The following is a 6657-nucleotide window of genomic DNA, read 5'->3' as shown; positions in this document are numbered from 1 at the left end:
TGTATACAAATAAAACAAACAAAATTGCAAACTTATACTTGCTAAAACAACACTATACCAAATGATTAACAAACTATTTGGATGTACACATAATAATCAAACAAAATACACAAGCATACACACAATCTATTTGAGTATAAACTTGAATAACAAAGAGTACAAATGCCATAAAGAATTAATAACGAAATCAGACAAAAATAACAAATAACATCAAAGTTATTGAACAAAACACATTCACACATTAATACACAATGCTTAAACGAATGATTAAATGATGAAAATGTACAAACGAATTAATTACACACACACAAAAGCCAATTGCTCAAAGCAAACCTTCTTGAATTGAAGGGGAGTAATAGCATATATTCACAAACATAAAATTCACAAAACATAAAACATAACAAATAATAGAAACATAGCAAACGATTAAATGATGCAGAAATATTGACTACATCACTATTTAACCTTGCACATCCTACAAAACATAATTACAAAGTTATTGTAACGAATAAGAAGCAAATCTGTTGAATTCAACAATGAAATACTTATGCAAGAGACATTTTCTCTGAAATCTTTAATGGTCACACCATACATGGCACCAATTGAATGTATTATGAACGAATATATTATGGAGCATATACCTAAACACAAAGAAGTACACTACATACAAAGATGTTGAGCAGAAAAGCATCTCTAGTACATAACAAACTATACAGAAATATCAAACACAACTATGCTTTCCTCAAATGGAACGTATAATACATTGAAAATAATGATCACACATCATGCAAAACTTACAACACTTATTCCCTAGCATGTGGGACATAATAGTGAACAAATAATCAACCAAACAAAGTAATATTTAGACAGATAATTAAGAATTAATGTAATGTAGCCAAGGAATGGCACATATTCCCAAAGCAATTGATGCTAGACACACAAAGCACTTGCATAAGTTAATTAAAAGAAGCAACAGACATAACAGCAATCAAAAACGTTAATCCTTTCGAAGCAAACAAGATAATGTCAATCATAATGAACAAAATGAGCAATACACTCAAAATTAACAAAATAAATTCATATCTCATAATGAACACATGCATATATTCAGCAAATAAAGCAAATATAATGATTAAAACAATATCAAACGGAATTTGACACGAAATAAGCAATAAAACAAACGAATATTATGATATATGATGAAAAATAGAACTGTGAAGTACACTACTTCATCTATCTACAAAATAAAAGCAACAAACACATATTATAACTGTGCAGAGCAATATATTAATCAAATAAACATTATGCAATAATAATAAAACATTATCACAATGATAAAACAATACAAACATATGAATAACATTATAGTTTGTAAAAGTCAAAGGACACATTAAATGATAACAAACACAATGCACACATATATTGATAATAAATATATCTACTGCAAAACAGCAAAACAATACAAACATATCATATGTTTAAAACATAAATAATGTGCCTAAACAGACTTACAAACAGTCAGATGATAAAACAATACAAATAATGGAAGAATAAAACCTCAATCAACCTTAATATGAAGCAATCTGACATATCATACATGATATTACAAATTGTGAACAATACAATGCTTCAATATAAAGGCATAGAACTACAATTGAATGCTTAAAAGGCATGAATACAAAACGAAACAAACAAAGATGATACATGATGAATAGAGGACATCATAATAACATTAATAACACATTTTACAAGCATGATTCAACAGTTTCATTGTAAAAGTAAAAGTGGAAAAACTACTAGTAACACAATTCAAATGTACAAGAATACAAATTAATGTGAACGAATTAATAACACACACATTGTTATTAAATATAGTATTAACTATACAAACAAAACAATACGAACAAAGTACAATTCTAATTACACAACAAGTGTAAGAATATAAAACAAACTACACGTATAATAATATGAATACAAACGAAACGAATAACAGAACAACTGTGGAACAGTACAGTATGAAGAAATAAACATACTATGACACGAAACAAACAATATGACATGAAAAACAAACAAAACAAAGTTATAACATATCATATTAAATTGCAAACAAGAAAACTACTATCATACGAATGATAAAACATTATAGTGACAACTATAACATTAATAATATTAAAACTACAAACAAACGAATGCTAAAGAGATCCTGCAGCTCTCTTGGCAATCATAATTGAATTAACAATCGATTTATTACATTGAACGTTATAATAATACATTGGACAAACGCAACACTTACAGTGGACTTAATATACGAAGCAAACAAAACATTTACATTACAGATGTAAATGATATTAGTAAAACAACAAACAAACACTTATCAAACATTATATTAGTCTGATCAACTAGTATAAGTTTGAAGGGGAGTGTTAGCATTTATTCTGGATAAATGCATCATATGTCTTAGACATGTCTTCCAAGACATACATCTGAGACACACAATATTAGATAGCATATATAATACTTAATATAAGGACAATGAAGCTCATAGGACATATATAACAGTACACAACACATTACCAACTATGCAGTCAACTTGTATTGATGCCTACACACTATGAGCAGAGCCCACTGAACCCCTACTGGTGTGAACTACTCTAAGGGAATCATTGCAACCTCAAATTGCTAACAGTACCTTTATCTTTAATATTCCTTTCTTTCATTCTTTATAGCTTATCATTCTTAGTAGCTCATACTTCCTAAGTACTCTTGTGTAGTTTAGTATATATAGGTGTACAAGATCAGACTAGTCCTATAGTCTTGATCTTGTCTACTCTAGGTAGTCCTGTACTCTTAGGCTCACTCTATATACTCTACTCTTGTCTCACTCTCTCTCTCTGCCTGTTCTACAAGTTCCAACTATGTTCTAGTACTTACATTCTGTATTTCTGTTGTGTAGAATAGTTGTAGCCTAGGTCCCCTCACTGAGCCTTCAGGTCCCCTCTACACTGTTGCTGACACATTAGAAGTATGAGAGAAAGTATAGAAGACATAATAATACAGTAAAGGAGTCATTAGAAGATTAATTTAGAATACAAGAAGATACAAACTAGTGTCAGCAAATTAATAGAAGACACAAACTAGTGTAGCATACAGTCTAAAGGATTAGCCAGCTCTACTTCATAGGAACAACAGTGAAGAGAGTTACTAAAGTCACTAGAGTAACATTACTCTAGTAAAAGGTATATAAGGAGGCTAGTTTGGCCCTTAAAAGATAGTTTTATCAACTTAAGTTACCTAGTACTTGAAAGTACTCTATTACCAACCTACTAGGCTACACTTGTAGCTTGACTAAAGTAGGACTCCTCTACCCTCTCACTCTACAAGTCTACAAGTCTTACTCTCTATACTCTATTCTGTTACTATTCCTAAGGATTAGGACTAGTAAAGTAAGTATATCTTACACTCAGGGTTATACAGGTTAATATTTGGCTTAGGAACTGATACAGTACTTTCAGTGATACAAACTTACTAAGCATGTATGTGTCATTCCTATAAACATTCTACACATTACTGATTACTATGTTATAAGTATATATACTCTGTATAAACAATATAAGTAACTGTAATACAATAGTGACTGAGCTAGAAAAGCTTGTACTAATGTTTCATAGTATGAAATTGTGTGTATATTGTTTTACTCACATTGTCAATCTTGTTATAAAGGTAAGTATAGTGTTTTACAAGTTATACTATACTGTCTATTTACTACTTATGTTTAAGCAGTCCTTTTGTTGTTTTTCTGTCTAGTAAAGCTACATAAAGTTGTTAAGATTAGAGTCTATCAGCTCTATAGTAATCCTAATCCTTCTCTAGCTGAGGTTGTGATTGAACCTAGGGAGTAGCTTACACCTGAGAAAGAGGAGCTTGTTGCTTCTCTTACTAAGGATAATGCTAGTACATATAATGATAGACAATCAGTTCATAATACATATGTTACTACTTCTATTTGAAACAAAGCTATTACTGACATGTAAGGAAGAGGTGTACAGGTTGAGCAGAATGAGTTGTAGAGTACAGAAATAGTTTTATATAAGGTATTCATACTCTTTCTTTCAAATATATTATACTAAAATAATAATTAGATTGCTAGTCTTACAAAACAGGTGAATGATTCACCACATTTGAAGGAATGGTTTGATAAGTTGGTTAATACTAAAGTTAATAATCCTAACTCTAAAATTGATAGTAATAAGCAAATACTGGATTGCCAAGTTGCTACTTGGTAGAATTCTGATTTTGCTTGTATTAAATTATACCTCCTCTTATACCCTGTTGTTGAACAGTTAATTAGTGTCTAGCATTTGAAACTTCAAAATTTTATTCTTAATTCTTCTCAACAAACTCTTACACAAGATTTACTTTATGTTCTTTTAGTAAGTCCTTACAGTACTTATCTAACTCTTCTAACCTATTTTATATACAGATTCTTGAGGAACCTACTTGACTTTTTTCAAAAGCAGAGGTTCCTCTCACTTCTAATGTAATTCCTATGTTACTTGACATTTGTCAGGCACTTGAATGTGCTAGTAAGGATGAGAATTTGCCTAACATTCTTTGTATTACTGTTAGAGCTGGAATACTTGTTTGTAACAAGTACTTCACTCTTACTAGAGAGTGTAAAGTATATTTTATTACTGTTAGTATATTATTTACATTCTTAAAATTGTAACAGGATTCTAATAGTGTTTGTCATACAGTAATGTTGCTAGATAAGAAGTTGGAATGGTTTACTAAGAGGAACTTTCCTGAAATTATTATGAAGTGGACTGGCTACTTACACTTTATGCTGAAGGACTGTGTAGCCAGCTGGGTTGTGTTGTCACAGGATCTGAGGTTCAGTGTGGGCAACACAGTGGCAGATTAGAGAGACAAATGCAGCAATGTTTATTGTCTAGGTGGTTGCAGCCAGTGTGCCTGCTGGAGGATGCTTGTAGGCAGAGGACTGAGCTGGACAGAACAGAAGCAACAACATAGTGTTGAGGGAAGAGGGTTGGGGAGATGGTGGAGGTAGGAGGAAAAGGAGTGACAAGAGCAAGTGCATCATTATATGCACTCAATCTTTGGTACTCGATTATGTAATCACTTCAATATATTGTTTAAAAGTAAAACCAAATTATATTATAAGTCTAACAGAGTGATTGTTAACAATATTAATATATATAATTGCATATTATCTTACCAAAAGTACTATAATCAACTTACAAGCATAATACATTACTTTTATAAATATTATAACTAATCAACTACTGTTGTATATTAATTTATATACAATTTTAACATATTACAATAAAAGTTAAGTACTTGTGTCTCACATATAATATTGTAGTAATACTGGTAGTAACATTACTTGCTTCAAAAAACAATTGTAGTATAATACAATTCTTGTATAAGTATTACATTTATATACAGTTGTTACATTTCAATTACAAGCAAAGTATAATTATAATTTTGAAGTGTAATTGATATATAAGTACATTATTACATTACATTTGCTATTATTAATTACATTTGTTGCGACTTTTTCGTGATGTACAAATGAAGTACTTACTGGCTGTAAAGGGTGTGTTTGTCTAGATAAAGATGTACAATTTGGATTGTATTACTTGTAGGACTACTCCTAGTGTTGGATTACAAGACTCTGGATCTCTTAAACTACAGCTTGCACAATGGTTGCTCATCCCTCTCCTCCCAACTTTTTGTCTCCCTTCCACCCCTCCTGCTCCTTGCTCTGCTGCTTGTATTGCCTCTCCTACATTGTACTCCTTTGTTTATGCTTGCCTTCCTTTTTGCATCTGTATTCACACATCCACATTGTTGACTAATGCTGAACGACTTTTTCAATGTTTCCATACATTTGTGTACTTCCTGCTCTGTAGTGTAAGCAACAGTTGACAAGTGCATGCTTGCAACAATACTAACATACAACCACTCCCATAGTATGACCCTCTCTTTAACACTGTACACACTCTCCTTCCTCACCCATTCCATGCTTAACATCACTCTCTACAGGTCCACCCTATGTGTATTTACATTCCCTAGTACAGTGGACAACACTATATCAAATGGAAGCAGAGGACTGCCACTTACCCCTCTTGAGCTGGGTCTGTCCATATGTTCCACTTCACCTTCTCTGTTTGAGCTGGTATGTCCCAGAGATACACCTTTGCAATCCACAAAAACGACTCAGTTCACTGCTCCTCCAATTGCACATTAGTCAGAATATAATCATATGTATACTGATACAGCTTTGTCTGTAGCCTGAAGCCACTTGTTCAACACTCTGGATCTCAACCTGTGTGCACTACTCACACTCACTGTATACTGTTGTAGTATGTCCACCTTTTATCTCCTATTGTCACTTGCCAACTACTCTAAACCTGTCTAACAGGCACAGCCTCAACCTCCACAACCTGCTCAACCTTATCCTACACACACACACAATTTGACTCACAGGTCCCAAGTGACAACCAAACGTGGTGACAAAGACTACATTAAACAGCCTGAGGATGCATTCATCCTTTTCCAACACAAATTCTACTCACAAAAGAACAAGGCAGAGGCTGCTAGTGATGCAGGGATTGGGACCATAGAAATAATATA

The sequence above is a fragment of the Fomitiporia mediterranea genome (genome assembly GCF_000271605.1).
Source record: "Fomitiporia mediterranea MF3/22 unplaced genomic scaffold FOMMEscaffold_3, whole genome shotgun sequence".
In the NCBI taxonomy this organism is placed as follows: Eukaryota; Fungi; Basidiomycota; class Agaricomycetes; order Hymenochaetales; family Hymenochaetaceae; genus Fomitiporia; species Fomitiporia mediterranea.
Note: the sequence above shows the minus strand (reverse complement) of the source record.